General features: G+C 41.7%; 1 long non-coding RNA gene across 1 annotated transcript in view; it reads right to left on the bottom strand.

The window, feature by feature from the left end:
* Window positions 1-370: 370 nt before the first annotated feature.
* Window positions 371-19,402, bottom strand: part of LOC138756332 (uncharacterized) — a 48,296-nt gene continuing 29,264 nt past the window's right edge. The window contains exon 2 of the long non-coding RNA XR_011352995.1: window positions 371-535. This is a non-coding gene — a long non-coding RNA (uncharacterized lncRNA). The remainder of the gene's footprint in view (window positions 536-19,402) is intronic.

Genomic DNA, 19,402 nt, shown 5'->3' with positions numbered 1-19,402 from the left:
CAGAAGAGGAATTTGAGGTAATCCCATCCAACAGTCAAAAAGTCATTGTTGGAGGTCATTTTTCTCTGACATGCTGTGGAAAAAGGTTCGGGTTGACAAGTAACATTGGAGGGCTCCTGCACATAAATTATATGTTTGGATAAAAATAAAAACAAAAGTTGAAAGAGGGGAGCAGTGACTCAATTGGATTACAATAATAAAAAAATATTTCTCAGTCAAAGAAACAAATTACACAGAATATTTATAGCAAAATTTTAAATTTTAGAATAAATAATCCTCTTGTCAAACTTGTGATTTTAAATCCTCTTTGGGAAAACTGACTTCCTTAGAGGTTGGAGCTATATTGTGCAAATTCATATTTGGAATGATATGCTGTCAAGTGCAGTACCGCAGTGTTTATTTCTGACTGCATTAAATCTGATATTCTGATGTTCTTCTTCGCATGGTGGAGAAACAATCCCATTGTGACATCTGGATTTATCCATCATTTCCAAAAGTTCCATGTGACAAAAATACTTCAGGGCACCAGATTAGCCTGGGAAAAGAAAAATGAGGCAATACAAATGAGGATAGAAAAGTAATGCATCTTCACAAACTTTTCACCACTGGAGGGAGAACAGTTTTAATAAGTGCAGAAAATCTATTTTTACAAAAAATAGATTCATTATTACATTGGCACCAATCTTATTTCCAAAACAATAATGAAACAAGTGTAGTTATTCATGAGAAAGTCCTGAAAAGTTCTTAAGGGGCAGGATATTTCAAATGAATTCAAAGCATGCCACAAAAGTCAAGTCTTGATCATTCACTTTTATCAATTCATTATAGTAAAACCCCTGGTATCTGGCACTTATGGGGATTAGAAGATTCTGGATAAGTATGTTTTCCGATTCTTGAGACTTGCTTTTACAATGCCTAACTAACAGATCTGCATGAAGAATAAACAGTTTAAAAGACAAAAATACTATATTGAATAAAGGTCACTTGCATGAATATATAAACAAAGCTTTTTTCTTTATTTTGTCACATTCTTTGAAAACATTTAACCATCGCTGTACCTGCAGGTTTCTCCTCCTACACAGAGCTGCCTGAAAGATGACCACTAGATAATTAACCCCCCCCCCACCTCCCCCAAATTTAGAGATAAAGCCTCTGACTGGGGTGACACTTATTAAGCAGGGATAAGGAGGCACATTAAGAGAGTAACCCCAATGGCGAGCATCATCAACCAGCTCTTCATCCTGAGTGACACCATTGCTGTTACACACAATTTTATTCACACAGCTGTTCTGAGAAAAGTATGACCAAGGCACTCTGCAAGCAGAATGTTTGCTCCCGTCTTTACCAAACGTTTATGTGTTACTTCAGAGAACATTTCTTTTGCATTTTAAACATGTAATTTTACCTTTTATTTTGTTCTTATTGATTTTCATTTTAAAATTATTTTCCTCATTTTTTGCTGATTGCTTGAGGCTGCCATTTGCTTGAAATCCAGATACCATGAGTTTTACTGTACATATAAATGGGTGACATTCAACCTCCATGTCGATGAAAGTTAATAGACCTTTTCACACCTCCATGTAAAATGAGGATTTCCCAGCAATTTTCCCATGAACCCTTCTGTGAACTGGCAGTGTGAAAATGTGGTGTGAAAAAGCAAATGTCTGAGTGGGGAAGCATTATGACATCAACGCAAGGACGCTGCAACACATAGGCGATTAAAATAAAGAATCATACCACAGAAATACTGACAACAGCAGGCTATTTCGGGGTTGCTCTGGCTCCTTGTGGTGGTGGCTCAATAGGGGATTAATGGCCGTCCTCGTTACCCATAATCCCCCACAGAGCTGGAACTGTTCTGCATTTCCTAAGTGTGGTTCCAGCTGCATGAGGGATTATGGGCAAAAAAGTAAGCTATTGATCCCCATTGGGTCACCGCCGCGACATCCCGAAGAGACCATGAAGCAGGGGAGGGCGATGAATGGCCAGGGGAGAGGGGGGAGGGGTGTGACAGACTGCTGGGGCCAGGGCATCTCATTGAACATTTGGACCATATCTCCAGATCTGAATCTCATTCAATGCTGATTGGAGAACTGGGTAAAGAAATGGTTTAAAGACACATGTGTTAACAAAATGATGAAATAAACATCCCGTATCCAGTTCACATATTAATGAAGGTCAGTTTAAATGAACAATGGGGAGTGACATAAAGGTCCAATTACAAGATCCTGAAAACTCTGGTTCGAGTAGCCTTATGAAAAACGTCATCACTGGGGGCAGGGCCCCCTCTAAATTGCTGGGTAGGTCAAATTCTAGGGAATTTGGACCATGGTGGGAAGATCTGGGAGGACCTGCCTTCCCGAGAATTTCACCTGGGTCCAAGTAGGGTGACCACTCGCCCACAGTGTGAAAAGGCCTAATGTATCAATAAGTGATAGGGTGGGACGAGATTTTAGTCATTCAAAATTGATAAAATATTGCATTCTCTTTCCCTTTCCCTCTTTTTGGATTGTATTTTGGAGTGGGGGAGTGCATGAGCTTCACCATTTGGAGAGAGTTAAAAAACAAATAAATTTATTTTGTTGAACAATTGATTCCAAATTGCAAATTGCAAGTCTGGAGGGCCCACCGATCAATCTTCTCAGGAAAGGTGGAATGTCAAAGCTAATATTTACTCAAATGCAAAAAATAACATGGGTTATTAAATTTAACTACACATCTGCAGGTTTCTTGGCATTCTTGGAATGGCAATCATGAAAGCCGAAGACATGACAGGAAATTATGATAATGAATATTCATGTGTCTCAGCTGTTCTATTTCCTGCTCGTGAAAGGCTATCCATGATTATAATGTAGCAGTGAGGTAAAATGTAGCTGACGGACATGACCCACAGATGATTGTGTTTTCTATGCAGATTGAAATAGCATGAAAGATGGCCATTCAGCTCACCGTAATTATCCAGGCACCATCTAGTCACTCACAAGCCTCTGCTCATCTTAAAGGCATGCATCATTTTTTTCTCTCAGATGGCCATCCAGTTTTTATGTAAAATCTGAATCAATTTTTCATTACACATGTCCATGACAATAAACACTGATTCAAAAATTGTTACTGCCAACACAGGCAGAAAATTCAAGATCATAACTGTATTCTGATTGAAAAAAATCCAAAAAATACCCCCTGTGTCTTTTGCTCTTCACTTTAAACCCCTAACTTTGGTCTTGAACCATCTGTTAACATGAACAGCCTCCCTCTATTTATCCTACCTGAAGCAGACTTGATTTTGTTCACCTTTCTACATGCTTTGCTTCAAGGAGTACCATCTTAGCTTCTCCATAGAAACTTTCAGAATAAAAATTCAAACATGGAAAAATTCTTGTAAATTTCATCTGCATCCTCATTACATTCTTCTAAAATAAGGTGACCAGAAATAGATACAATACTGTAGTTAAACAGTGTTTCATATTTATTCAACACAACCTTGCCTTTGTACTTGATACAGGCTACTCTATTTTTAAAGCCTGAAGCTTCATATACTTTACTAAACAATCTTTCAGAATATTCTGCCATTTAGAAAGATTGCTGAAAATATAAACCAGGTCCCTCTTTGAGCCATTCAATCAATATTTATTCTCCTTGTGTGTCCTTTCACATGTTGCTGCATTAAATTTCATCTGCCACTTGTCTGCCTTATCTTCCAGCCTATCCTCTTGCAACCTTCTAGTTGCCAATCTCCTTGCAGTTTAACATCCTCCAGGTCTGGTGTTGACTGCAAATGTTGAAACGCTATTGAACAAGCTAATTTACAAGTCATCAACGTATATTAGAAGAGCAGTGGTGCCAGCCATAACTCTGGGGACACCATTGCCTGCCAACCTCCTGTCTGAAGAACATGGCCTATAATGTCTCCTGATTTCTATTTTGAGATAACAATTTTATCCTTTCCTCACACAGGCCTTTATGGCCTCTGACGTTGATAAATCCCCACTGGTATTCCCTTAATCAAATAATTTCTGTTATGCCATCAAAACATTCAATCTGGATATCAAAAGCTCCCTTGAAAAATGTACTGTCTCCTTTAAAAGTCCAGATCCTGTTATTCTTTCCTTGATGATTGGTTTTAAAATGCTCCACACAACTGATGTTAAATTGATTGGCATTTGATTGCCCGGCATTTCTTGTACCTCTAGGGATTCAAATTTCCCATTCTTCAATTCTCTAGTACTTGCCTTCTGCAAAGGAACAATTGGAAAATGATAGCAAGCCCTTCTCTTCTCCTACTTCCCTGAGAAACCCCAGAATCCCATTTGGACCTGGTGACCTAGTGAATGGCAGTCAATAACTCATGAGACAGGAGTGATGCAAATAACATGGCTTTTATTAGCAAGAACATGGCAGTGTTAGCCATCTACGAGGCTAGTCCCAATCTGAGATGAGAGCAGTGGAGAGGAGCACTTATATGCAAGCAAGGGGGCTACTTCCCCCTAGTCAGCCTATAGTGCCGGTCCTCCATACCAGCTAGCAGTGAGCAACTACATTCTACATACAAGCATGTAATACCAAGGATCACCACGCTCACCCTCCCTTTTAAAGAAAAATGAAAGCCAGCCGTGACAGACTGGTAAAAGAATGGACTAAAAGCTAAATTAAGAGTGCACGAGTATAATATTAGTAGTTACAATTACAGGTTGAGTCTGTCTGGTGGCTTGATGTGATGTCTGGACCACCTCAGCTCCTGCAGTGGTGAGATTTGAGTTAGAGACGCTTGTGGTGGTGATACCTGAGTTGGAGAAGGTCCAACGGTCGGTGTTGTAGGGGATGGTGGAAATGATAATGGCGTGGGTGGATGTTCGGCGCCATTATCTGTAATATGGTTAATTTCTTGTGGAAGAAAATGGATGAGGTGGGGTGAAGAGCCCCTTAGTGGGATTGACAATTGTTCATCCCCATGGCCACAAAAGCTACGTGGTTGGGTACTGTGCGATACTTGTGTGGGTGGGCTGGGTGTTTGAGGTGGAGGTGGTAACTCAAGCACCCCAGCTGGTGCGAGGCATTGGACAGACACAGTGTCCTCCCTTCCACCTGCAAAAATGACAAAGACATAATGTGAGTTAGCATGAAGGAGTTGAACACATTCAACAAATGGATCTGATTTGTGGGGTCTGACATGACGCTCGAGCAACACAGTTCCAGGGGTTGTGAGCCAGCTAGGTATAGTCATTTCAGTAGTTGAAAGAAAACATATGTTTGTGAGGCGACACATTGGTTGCTGTGCAAAGGAGGGAACGGATGGAATGTAGCGTGGTGGGGAGAAGTTCCTGCCAGCGGGAAACAGGGAGGTGTTTAGTTTTGAGAGCAAGTAGTATGGCCTTCCAGATTATGGAGTTTTCTTTCTCTAGTTAACCATTACCTTGTGCGTTGTAGCTAGTGGTCACTCATGATCCCCTGTCGCTGTGTATGTATTCTGGATAACCGAAGAGGAAGAAGAGGTGATCGAGGCATTGATCACTGTAGTGGAGGATGTGTCTTTGCAGGGAATTGTATAAGGGAAATAGGAGAATTCATCAATAATGGTGAGAATGTATATGTTGGAAGGTAGGGACCCTTTGAAGTCAATACTGAGGTGTTCGAAGGGATGAGTGGATTTGATGAGGTTGGCGCGTGGTGATTGGTAAAACTGTGGTTTGCACTCGGCTAAGATTTGGCAATTACGAGTGACACCATGAACCTCGTCAACAGAATAAGGGAGGTTGCGTGATTTCACAAAGTGGTAGAGCCTAGTTACCCCAGGGTGGCATAATTGATTGCGTAATGTTTGGAGTTGAATGAAATTTACAGAGGCACATGTATCTCTGGATAGGAAGTCAGAGGGTTCATTGAGTTTGCCCGGACGGAAAAGAATGTCATAGTTGAAGGTGGATAGTTCCAATCTCCAGTGGAGTATTTTGTCATTTTTTAATCTTGCTACAAGCCTGATTGTTGAATATGAAGGCCACAGATCGTTAGTCAGTGACTAGGGTGAATAGTCTACCTGCTAGATCATGCCGCCAGTGTCTAATCGCTTCGACAATTGACTGACCTCTTTCTCAACTGAGGAGTGTCATGTTTCAGGAGTCTGCGGGGTGTGGGAGAAAGCGGCAACAGGTCTTGCTGTTTGACTAAAGGGAGCAGCCAGGTCAAAATCTGAGGCGTCACTTTCCACTTGAAATGACTTAGGTTCGGCCATAGCATACCTGGAGGCTCTGGCAATGTCTTGCTTGATACTAGTGAAAGCAGCAAGAGCTTGTCCTGAGAGGGGGAAAGAGGATGTTCTCATAAGAGGTTGGGCTTTTTCAGCATAGCGAGGTACGCACTGGGCACAGTAGGTGAAAAATCCCAGATAAATGAGTTATAGGGATTGGTAATTCCATGAGAGGGCACATCCAGTCAGGATCTGGGCTGATCACACCATTTTCAACCACATAGCCCAGGATGGACAGTTTATTTGCATGGAAAATGCAATTTTGTTCATTGTATGTGAGGTTTAGGTTCTGGGCAACTTTGAGGAATTTGTCGAGATTAGCATCATGATCCTGTAAGATGTGGCCGTATATTTTGACATTATCTAAGTAGGGATAGGTAACAGTTAGGTTATTGTCATCCACTATGTGGTCCATCTCTCTGGAATATGGACACACTGTTAGTGATCCCAAAAAGGGAGGCGGAGAAATTGATACAGCCTACCATCAGCTTCAAAAGCCATATAAATACGGTCACTTTCATGAATGGGCAGCCGGTGATAGGCAGATTTCAGGTCTTTTGTGGAGAAAACCTTGTAGTGGCTATTTTGTTTACCATATCATTTATTCTCCATAAGGGATAAGCATCTAATTGAGTGAATTTGCTGTAATCGACAACCATTCGATTCTTTGTCCCTTGTTTTACTACTACGACTTGAGCGCACCAGGGGCTGGTGCTGGTTTCAATACTGCCTTCCTACAGTAGTCTTTGTACTTCTGATTTGATGAATGACCTATTGGTAGCAGAATAGCACTGGCTCTTGGTTGCTGTGGATCTGCAGTAGGGTATGAGATTGGTGAATAGTTGCAACGGGGACACTCTCAGCGTCGAGAGGTTGCAGGAGGGTTGTCCAACTACCAGAGGCAGGTGGGGTTCATTGTAAGCTAGGGTTACGCTTTCATGCCGGCACTGGAAATCCAGCCCTAAGAGCACAGGGGCACAGAGATTGGGTAGAACGAACAATCAGAAGTCTTTATATTCAGTGCCCTTGATCAACAGGTCAGCAAGACATTAGCCATGTACCTCTGCAACATGTAGGAGTTAGAAGCTAGGTGAATGTTATGGTCAGTGTTTCACACTTCAAAGGCGCAGAGAGCAGCCAGACAAGTGTGAATAAAACTCTCGGTGCTTCCGCTGTCAAACAGGCAGTTTGTCGGGTATCCATTTACTTCTGTATTCAGTATGGAATGGGTTAAATTATGGCTACCTTCCAGATTTAGCTCCAACGAGGCCATCCGTTCTTCATGTCACTTGGTTCCAGGGGGCGCTGTCCAACTAGACTCGTACAAAGCCGGCGGGAGGTTTTGAGCTAAGCAGCCAGAAGGGATTGATGGCTGTTCCCGCTCTTCCCCAGAGATAACAGCAGTTTTGGCAGACCTTTTAGAGACCCCTCTGTAGACCTTACCATAGAGACCCCTCTTGGCGCATTTAACACACACAGCCTCTCTAGCAGCGCATCGGGATCTTGGGTGCTCAGTTTGTCCACAGAAGTGGCATTTCAGTTGATTTCGTGGAGCTGCAGTCATGACAGGGCCAATGGCCGAGTCTTGAGTCTGGTCTTTCGGGCAGTTTGGCAGAGTAGGGGCACTTGGCCACGATTCAGCATCTGGTTCAGACGAGTAGATATCCCTCCTTCTGAATGCAAAGACTCGACGATTCTTATAGCTTGATTTAAATCCAGCTCACCTGTCTCTAGCACCACTGTCTCACATAGTTTGATGTCACTCCAGAGACCAATGAGTTCAAGACCAGTATATCAACAAATACTTCAGCAGGTTCTGCTCTCCTTAAGCACGCTCTCCCCAGGTCACGAAGGGTCAGGATAAAGTCACTGATCAATTCCCCCAGCTGCTGCTTGCGAGTAGCCAGCAAGTATCTGGCATGCACTTCATTCCACTGCCCCACATAATTTTCTCTCAGAGCCATGATAGCAGCCAAATAAATCTCTTTGTTTCTTATCATTACGTAGGCTTTGGTGCCTATCCAGGACTAGCTTCTGCTCATCGTCCACCATCCTAGCCGCATTTAAAAAAGCTTCCAGGCCCTGCAGCCAATGCACAAAGAGTGTCACAGCCTCCGGGGCTCGTGGGTCAAGTTTGAGCCTGTCAGGTTTCATAATTTGCTCCATTCTTACCAGAGGTCGAGGTCTGGGCACGGGTATCTGTTCCGGTGGTGCTGGAGGCTGCACTGGCTGCGGGGCTTGAACATGTGCCTGGGTTGCTGCCTCCAGAGGAGGGAGCAAAAGCAGAGGAAGTGGTTGTTGAACCTCCGGTTGGCGAGCCTGTGTTCCTCTGACTGCTCCATTCTCTTCATCTCCTGACTCTATTTTCGGATCGGGCCCTGCTTTTGAAGTAATCTGAAATGAACTTTGCTGATAAAATTGCACCGCAGTCAATAATTCACGAGACAGGAGTGATGCGAATGACATAGGCTTTTATTAGCAAGAACATGGCAGTGTTAGCCATCCACGAGGCTAGTTCCAATATGATCTGAGAGCAGTGGACAGGAACACTTATATGCAAGCGGGGGACTACTTCCTCTCGTCAGCCTATAGTGCCAGTCCTCCATACCAGCTAGCAGTGAGCAACTACAAGCAACTACATTCTATATACAAGCATGTAATACCAAGCATCACCACACTTAGTAACTTTAACCATAGTTACATTGTGTTTTCTAAGATCTATCGCTGATTATATTTTTTCCACTGATTCCATTGTACTAATTATTGCATACATGCCTGCAGCTTCATTCTTCCTGATAAGCCACATTCCTACTCTCAAAACTCCCTTACAATTACCAAGATATATGGGGATTGTAGGTTAATTGGTATATTTGGGGGGCACAGGCTTGTTGACCTACTGAAGGCCTGTGGGTTCCTTTTTATGTCAACTTAATTTCTCTTCTCAAAGAAGCCTAATGATGAAGCAATTTTCATTGTTTAATTAATCGCATTTTCTGTGAGATTTTTAATTATTTAGAAGTGTTTTCCAAAAATAAATGTAATGCCTATTTTTAAAATATTACTTAATTGATTTTTTTTTACTTCTTTAAAGTTATTAGGAACCTTCAAGTGGCTGAATTACTGGAAATGATAAGACTGGAGACAGAATATAGAATGGAGATTGAGAAACTGGTTGGGTGGTGCCAGAACAACACTAAGCAACCTAAGCAAGAACAAGAAGCATAATGCAGATCACAAAAGTGCTGGAGAAACTCAGCAGTTTTTGCAGTGTTCATAGGAAGGAAAGATATTTAACCAGCATTTCAGGCCTAAGACCATCAAGGTAGGAGGAAGAAGCAGGCAAAAGTCTTAATAAAAAAGGTGGGGGCAGGAGAGGAGAGGAGGGAAGAAGGAACAGGGAGAGGAGCACAGGTCAATAGACAGGAGGTCATAAGTGGACATTGGTGGGAGGGTAGAAGAGAAAATAAGCTGAGAAGTGAGAGGGGAAGGGGATAGCTCTCTGAATGGAGAGGGAAGCGAGTAGGGAGATGGAGGAAAGAAGACAGATGGGATAGTGAAAGAGAGATAGAAGGGAAGGGGATTAATGGTAACTGGAGAAGTCCATGTTAATGCCATCTAGTTGGAGAGTGCCCAGACAGAATATTAGGTGTTGTTACTCCAATTTGCACATGGCCTTGGTCTGGCAGCACAAGGAGCTTAATGTTGATTTTAGGAAGAAGAGGGTGAGGGATTGAGGTGGAAAGGATTAGAACCTTCAAGTTCTTGGGGTCCCTATTTCAGAAGACCTTTGCTGGAACCTAGCACATCCAGGCAACCATAGAACATTACAGTGCAGAAACAGACTATTTGGCCCATCCAGTCTGTGCTGAACCATTTTACTGCCTAGTCCCACTGACCTGCCCTCCATACCTCTTCCATCCATGTAACTGTCCAAATTCTTCTTAAACTTAAAATTCACTACTTTGACTGGTACCACTCTCTGGGTGAAGAAGTTTCCCCTCTTGTTCCCTCTAAACTTTTCCCCCTTCACCCTTAACCCATGTCCTCTGGTTTGTATTTCACCTATTTTCAGTATAAAAAGCCCACCTACATTTAATCTCTCTTTCCCCTCATAATTTTAAATACCTCTATAAAATCACCCCTCATTCTTCTACACTCCAGGGAATAAAGTCCTAAATGGTTTAATCTTTCCTTGTAACTCAGTTTCTGAAGTCTTAACATCATCCTAGTCAATCCTCTCTGCACTCTTTCTTATTAATATCTTTCCTGCAGTTAGGTGACCAAAACTGCCCATAACACTCCAAATTTGCCCTCTCCAATTTACTATAACATTCCATCTCCTATACTCAGTACTTTGATTTATGAAAGTCAATATGTTAAAAGCTCTTTTTACAACCCTATCTACTTGTCATGCCACTTTTGGAGAATTATGCATCTCTATTTCAGATCCCTCTGTTCTACTGGACTCCTCAGTGCCCTACCATTTACTGTGTATGTCCTTTTTTGGTTTGTCCTTCCAAAATGTAGCACTTATCTGCATTAAATTCTATCTGTCATTTTTCAAATTGGTCCAGATTTCCCTCTGCAAGCTTTTAAAACCTTCTTTACTGTCTACATGGCTCCATTCTTTGTTTCATCTGCAGTCTTGCTGATCCAATTCACCACATTATCATCCAGATCATTGATATAGATGACAAACAGCAATGGTCCCAGCACCATGAAGAAGATGCACTAATTCCTCTACTGTCTCAGGAGTCTGAGGAGGTCTCGCACATCATCGAATACTCGATTAAACTAGAGGTATATTGTGGAAAATATACTAACAGGTTTCATCATGACCTGGTTTGGGAATTTGAGTGCCCAGGAACACAGAAGGCTCCAGAAGGTATCAAACGTAACCAGGTCCTTGACAGACTCTGATCTCCCATCCATTGAGTGCATTGATATGATGCACTGCCTCAAAAAAAATTGTTGATCATACTTCTGAAGCCAACATCATAAGGGACCCTATCACCCTGGTTATAACCTCTTCTCAGGCAGAAGGTACAAAAGCTTAAAGACCAGCACATTCAGGGTTCAAAAAGAGTTTCTTTCCAGCAGCTAAGTCTCTTGAACCTACCCTTTGTATATTAATCAAGTACTTCTCCAACATGACAAAAGGGCTGTCTACATTGTACACTATTGCTTTCACTATTTTGCACCATGACAACTGAGAATATTTATTATCTATCTTTCTTTGATGAGTATGTTTTTTAAAACCTGTTCAGATGCAGCATGTGAGAATTATGGTGCATATGTACATTGGATAATATATATGAAAATAAATGTATTATTACTGCTATTATTTGTTTCTATTAAAAATTTGTCAGGTATGACAACAAAGGACTGAAGGAAGTACCTGTAGAATGCGTCAAAAGAACCAAAGACTTGTTGATCCAACCAAGGCTTTTATTAACTAGAAGACTGGAGCATATCACATGTAGGTCGACCAGTCGAGAATGACCTGGTCTGGCTAGGAGCAACCCTTTAAGAGCTGCCAGTAGGCGTGGCTACACTCTCAGCCAATCATAGTCATCCTACACTACCATCTGTACTATCACAGATAGAATCTGTCACAGTACCAAAGTTTCTTCTGCTGTTTTTCAGTTAGGGTTTATTCTGGCCCAAGCATCACATTGTGCAAAGCCCTAATATCATACAGGATCTTGTAATTTTTCAATCTGAAGCTGTGCTTTCAGCAAATTAACATCTGGGATCCACAAAAAGTATGATCAACAATTTTTTTTTGGTTTGTCATTGACTCGTACAGACTGCCAGCACAGTCAGCAAGTTTCAGTTGATTAAATGTTGCATATAATTTAAATGGGATAAATGTAATTAAAAATAGGAACTTCGTTCAGCATGACCCCAAGCTTCCAGTTACCAAATGATTCAGCTCTTAATTGGACTGGATTTAACAAGCCAATGCAACGACATATGCTGGATAGTCCCACATTGTCCAAGTGTCTAGGTGAATTGAATCTTTTATCTGAGGTTTCCTCACCATCTACTGAAGCCATATCTTTAGCTCAAATTCAAGTTGAAGTTTATTATCTTCAGGTTGTATATGTACAACCTGACGAAACAGTGTCTCTGGGCCATGGTGCATGTAAAAAGCACACAATGCACAGTACATAATGATCACATAAATAATCAAAATAAAGACATATAAATATTTGGGATGACTTTCACAGCTACTGGATATCCTTAGTCTCAAGCTATCTCCTGTCCTGAATTTGATGCTCCTGTACCTCTTTCTTGATGGGAGTGGGGTGAAAATACTATGCTTAATTCTCTACTGTTATTAGTTGCTGTCTGGGTAGAGGCCTAGTGTGTGCCACATCGACACATTTTCTCAACTTCAAGCAAAGTGTCTACAGAGTTGACAGATTGTCACAAGTGAGACATGGGTATTAAAATACAATGCGCAAATTGAAGCACTCTTCTGGAAACTCCTAAACCTCTTATTGCAGACGAGAGAGTGTAGCTTGTGACATGAAATGATATTTGAAGAGGTGAGAGCTTTAAAGCTACAATTATTGCCCACAACGTTACATACCCTGCTGAATGACCAACCTTAAGCCAACTCACAGATCAATGGCCAAGAACCAATGGATTCTCCTGGGCTAAATTTATGGACAATATGGGAGATACTGAATTACAAGTCCAACTTGAATATTTTCTGCTTTTTATTTCAATGGAAAATAAAATCAGAAAAATTTTATAACTGGCCTGATAATTGACTATCACCTGTTCAACATATTAAAAAAAAACAACTGTTGGAAGACCTCAGTGGGTCAGGTTGCATCCATGGTGGAAGAAATGTTCTGCTCCAGTTCTGAAGTCAGGTTTTGACCTGAACCATAGACTGTCCTTGGGTGTTACCTGACCCACTGAGTACTTCCATCAGTTTGTTTTTCCCTCTAGGTTCCAGCATCTATATTCTTTTGTGTCTCTACCAACTGTTTTACATTTGCAATATAGAAAATGGAACAATGCAGCACAGAAATAGGACTTTGATCATTGATGTCTGTGCAGACCTTGATGCCAAATTAAACTAAACGCAAGTGCGTAAACGTGATCCATATCCCTCCATTCCCTGCATGCTCATGTGCCTAGTTTATATGCCTCATAAACATTATTATTGCATCTGCTTCTACCATCACCCTTGGCAGACCTCTCCAAGCAAGGTCATACAAAAACAACCTGACCTCCTCTGACTGGGAAAGAAGCTCTTCCAAAGGCCTACTGGGGAAATAAATTGGCATGTGTGGCAGGAGAGGAGCACATCATAAGCACATTAGCCATGACTGGTTGCAATTTATTTGTGCAAGCCTGCAGTACAGGGTGATTATCTGACCAAAGCAGCACAAATGAAAAGCTGTCGTCGTTCACCAGCTAGGTGCACAAGTGAAGAATACTCACATGGGTAAGCTACTAGAAGGCCTTCAATATTCTCAGAGCAGTACCTCAGTAAAACTCAGGCAAACGGATTGGTAAAGAATAATGAAATGACAATGGGATTGAGAGGGTGTCATGGTGTGGTGTTGACTTCCACTTATGAGCATAACTCAAAGAAGCTACCTTACTTCTTTAATCACTTAGACATGTAATTGGGTTTCAGTAGTGCACTAATCATTTTTCTGGATTTTTCTGGATTTCTGACTCTCCTTTGAGTCCAAAAAATCTGGATTTTAAAAGCTGTGTCAGCAATGGTGATGACAAAATTGCTGAATTGACATTTTTTAAAAAAACAATGCATTCACTGGTGTCCTCCAGGGAAAGAAATTTCCATCCTTATCTATCTTGCCAAATAAGGTTGACTTCAAAATATTGCAGTAAGTCATTTAGTTCAAGAGACCATTAAGAATGGACAGCAATTGCTAACCTTCCCAGCAATGGCTACAATGCTTGAATGAATAAAAACAATGATTAGAGTTTTACTTCATTTTTTGTCAGAATTGTCAGCCCATTAAATCTCATCTTACGTAAGTCACTACAGGTCAACAGTGGATACCATCTCGCTGGCTCTCCACTCTGTGCTAGAACATAACAAGAATATCTACGTTAGGTTGACTACCACCTCAGAGCTTAACACCATTGTACTAGAAAAAACAATCATCAAACTGAGGTCTGCGACTGTTCATTTTCTCCGTGGGTCCTCAATTTCCTCATCCACAGACCCCAATCATTGAGGATAGACAATATCACATCCTCCTCACTGATCAGAATCACAGTGCACCTCAAGGGTATGTGCTTAAAACCCTGCTCTGTACCCTTCACACTCACAATTAAATAGCCAATTTCAGCTCTATAAAATAGAAAACAGAACACGATGGCACAGTACAGGCCCATCAGCCTTGATAGTGTGCCAACCTATATATTCCGACCAAAAAAACGAAACCCTTTCTACCTCATTACCCTCTTTTTTTTTCATCCATGTACCTATCTAAAAGTTTCTTAAATTCCCCTAATGTTTTAGGCTCTACTATCATCCCTGGCAAGGCATTCCAGGCACTCACAACTCTATGTAAAATAATGTACCCCTGATGTCTCCCCTAAACTTTCCTCACTTCATTTTTAAAATTGTCCTCTGGTGTTTTCTATTCCTACCCTAGGAAACAGGTGCTGGCAGTCCACCCTATCTATGCTTCTCAATCTTGTAGACCTCTGTTAAGTTTCTTCTTCATCTTTCTACTCTCCAAAGTGAAAAGCCCCAGTTCTGCTAACCTTGCCTCATAAGACTTATTTTCCAATCCAAACAACATCTTGGGAAATCTCCTCTACACCTTCCTCATAGCTTCCACATCTGTCCTATAATGAGGTGACCAGAACTGAACGCAATATTCCAAGTGTGGACTCACCAAAGATCTGTAGAGTTCCACCATGACCTCTCGATTCCTGAAATCGGCTCCTCACTTATGAAACCCAGTGTTCCATTGGCCTTTTAGCTATCCTATTAACCTGCATGGCAACATTGAGAGATGTATTTGGATCCAAATGTCCTTCTGTTCTTCCTCAATGTTAAGCATTCAACCATTAAACCGATACTCAGCTTTCAGATTTAAGCTTCCAAAATGCATCATCTCACCGAAGCTCATCATTTTATCCAGATTGAATTCCATCTGCCATTTTTCCACCCAACTCTGCATTCTGTTTATATCCTTTGTAACTCACAGCACTATCCATAACACCTCCTTCATTCATATCATCCACAAACTTACTGACCCATCCTTCCACTTCTTCATAAAGGATTCTAGGACATCTATTAAAAAAATCACAAAGAGCAGGGTCCCCAACCTCCTGCCTCTGGGCACATATTGCCTGTTCTCTATTCTTAAGTGGCCTTACTTTTGCTCTCGTCATCCCTAGGTTCTTCGTGTATGCATAGAACAGCTTGCAGTTCTCTTTAATCCTACTTGCTAAGTCCTTCTCATGCCCTCTTTGATTTCTCCTGTCCTTTCTTGTTTGTTCCTGGCTTGCATATATAATTCTCATGAGCCCTTTCTGTATTTTCCTTCCTAAATCTAACATATGCTTCCTTCTTCCTCTTAGCCAGATGCCTCAACCACAGTTTTGTACCCTTTTCCTACAATCTTTTCCCTGTTTCACTGGGACAAACCTATCCAGAATCCCAGACAAGTGGTGCTTAAACATTCTCCAAATTTCTTCTGTGCTTATTCCTGTGAACACCTGTTCCCAATTTAGTTCCTGCTTCATCCCATCATAATTAGCCCTTCCCTAATTTAATATTTTCCCATTTTGTCTGCTTTTATCATTGTCCATAACTATGCTAAAGCTCAGGGAGTTGTGGTCACAATTAACAAAATGCTCCCCCACTGACAACTCTATGACCTGACCAGGTTCATTACCCAGTACTAGATACAGTATGGCTTCTCCTATAGTCAGCTAGTCCATATACTGTGCCAGGAATCCTTCTTGGGCACACCTGACATATTCTGCCCCGTCTATCCCTCGCAGTCAGTAGGTGCCGGTGAATATTTGGGTAGTTGAAGTCTCTCTTAATAGCAACACTGTAATTTCTGCACCATTCCAAAATCTGCCCACTTATCTGTTCCTGAGGGTCCCCAGGGCTATTTGGGGTCCTATAGATTACTCCCAGCACAGTGATTGCTCCCTTCCTACTTCTGACTTCCACCTTCACTGACTCAGTAGGCACTCCCTCTACAGTGTCCTCCCTTTCTACAGCCGTGATAATAGTATCATCTATACCCTGACCAGTAATGCTACCCAGTCCCCCCACCCCATCTCTTACCTTCCATCCTACTCCTTTTAAAACGCCTAAACCCCAGTACCTGCATCCGCTAATCCTGTCCTTCTGCCAACCAAGTCTCTAATGGCCACAACATCATAGTTCCACATACTGATCCATGCTCAAAGTTCATCTCCTTTTTTCCCAATACTCCAGGCATTGAAATAGACATATTTCAAACCCTCCAACTGATTACATTTATGCTTCCCCCCCACCTGCCTTTCCTCACAAATCCACAACACATTTCATCATCCTTCCCACCTTCTGCCCTATTCTCTGCACTCACATTCCCCTTGAAAACCAGTTTAAACTCTCCCCAACAGCTCTAGCAAACCTGCCCATCAGGATATGTCAACGACACCACTGTTGGCCAAATAACAGGAAATGATGACTCGAATACAAGATTGGGGTTGAGAATTTGTTTTTGAGGTGCCAGAAGGGAAAGTTTGCTCCCACCTTCAGCAAGACAAAGAAGGTTAATATAGACTTTTGGGAAGGAAGCAGGGATGTAGAACCAAACACCTTTCCTCATTGATGGGATGGTGGAGAGGGTTAGTATCTTCCAGTTCCGGAGTGAGCACAAATCGGAGGACCTCTCCTGGATGCTACCATGAAGAAGTCACACCAATGTCTCTACTTTCATCATGTGCCTAGTTTAAAAACTCTAGTGCTCATGAAAACCTAGTCAAGTCCATTGAAAACTTTGATGTGAGACAATGACTCAAGAAGGCAGTCAATTTTATGAAGGTCACAATCACCTTTGACACAATCTCTCCTCAATGCTCCCTTTAGTCAGGAAGTCCTGAAGTCCAGCACCTCCAGGTTCAAGATCAGTTTTTATCCAACAGCAAACTGATTATTGAATCTCCCCTTAACCCTAATCATAAACTACCACAGAACCACCAAAAGATTAGTCTGTACTAATGAACCTTCACTTTTTTTGGTTTTACGGACTTGAGCTGTGAATATTTACTTATTCATCCTTTGATAATTATTACTTCACAAGATCACAAGACCACAAGACAAAGGAACGAAGCAGGCCACTAGGCCTTTCTTTTTGGTCTTTGCAACTTGTGGTAATGTAATTGCTACTATGGTCATTGGTGTATCATACAAACCTGTTTGGCTGCAGGAAATAAGAATTTCAGAGCATCTGTACATTGTTTTAATGTACATGACCAGGTAATCACGTTGACATTAATTTAGAGTTAGGATTTGGGTCATCAACTCAATCCACACTGCTTATTGCCACAAAAAAATAAAATAAAATCAGGCTCATTGCAAATTGTGAAGAAGTCCACAATGAGAGCAATATCTTGTAATTACGACTCTGTTTCTGTATTTTGCTTGAGAGATCAAATCATTTCAGCAATAGATGATGTTGTTGAGATTGCATCTAGCTGCTGATCTTCCTCTTTCTGCACATTTAATATAACTTCATCCAGATGGTTTCTGCTACAATAAAGTTTTGCTATGTTAATAAGATTTAGTATGTAGGGAGAAAACAATGATATTCCAATGATGGCAGTGTGGTAAGATATTCTGCTGAGGTCTATCAGCCAATCTCTGATCCTATGCCACAGCACGACCACAATTATCAGAAATAATAGGTCTTAGACAAATAAAGCTACTCACTTTTTAAATTATAAAAGCAGCTGAAAAATACATGGTTGAAGTGACTGGTGACTAATATTCTCTCTGAATGTCTACTTTCTGATTAATGTGGAAGTGTATTTAAGTCACGTCAAGTCAAGTCACCTTTATTTATCATTCATGCCATGTTCGCAACCACGACCATGGAGCATATTTACATAAATATGTTAGAATAGTTAAACATGTTGAAATATTAAAATATGCAGACATATACAGTACATATACAGTAACAGTCCACAGTACACTATCCACATATGTTTTGGGAATTTAGGAGCCTAAAGGCTTTGGATGTAAGGGCCTGAGTCCTATGGTATCTCCTTCCAGATGGCAGAAGGGAGAACAGTTGACTTGAGGGATGTGTGGAGTCCTTCACAATGTTTATTGCCTTTCACCTGCATTGAATGTTGTAGATGTCCTTCATGGCAAGAAGAGAGTCCCCAATGATATTTTCCATTGACTTCACTATCCTATGCAGGATCTTGCAGTCCAAGGAGGTACAGTTTCCAAACCAGCCGCAGATGCAGTTGCACAGGATTCTTTCAGTACATCCTCTGCAGAATGTAGTGAGGATGAAGGGAGGGAGATGAACTTTCCTCAGCCTTCGCAGGAAGTAGAGACACTGCTGTGCTTTCTTGGATATGGAGCTTGTGTTAAGGGACCAGGTGAGATTCTCTGCCAAGTGCACTCCAAGGAACTTGATACTCTTGGCGACCTCAATTGTCGAGCCCTTAATGTGGAGTGTGGCCCTCCTGAAGTTGATAACCATCTCTTTTGTTTTATTTGACTGCACAGTCATGGGTCAACAGAGGGAACAGCAGTGGACTAAGCACACTGCCCTGGGGAAGCCCCATGTTCAGTGTGGTGGCCTTGGAAGAGCTGTTACCGATTTGGACTGCTTGAGGTCTCCCCAATAGGAAGTCAAGAATCCAATTACATGGGGAGGTGTTTAGGCCCATTAGGCTCAACTTCCTCATCAGGTTGTGTTGAATGCCGAAATGAAGTCAATAAACAGAATTCGAATGTATGAGTCTGCGGTGGCGCACATCCTCATGGAGAACCGGCCTCGCTTGTATCGCCACGTGGCGGGGCAGCCATGAGGAAATGGCGTCGTCAAAGGTTTCTCTCTGATTCCAGCATCCCTTCCAGCGCCCACCCTGGGCAGCAATTATGACGTCACAATGCACCAGGTGACTGAG

The sequence above is a fragment of the Narcine bancroftii genome, chromosome 3, assembly GCF_036971445.1.
Source record: "Narcine bancroftii isolate sNarBan1 chromosome 3, sNarBan1.hap1, whole genome shotgun sequence".
Lineage (NCBI taxonomy): Eukaryota > Metazoa > Chordata > Chondrichthyes > Torpediniformes > Narcinidae > Narcine > Narcine bancroftii.
This window is presented reverse-complemented; position numbering and strand designations above follow the sequence as displayed.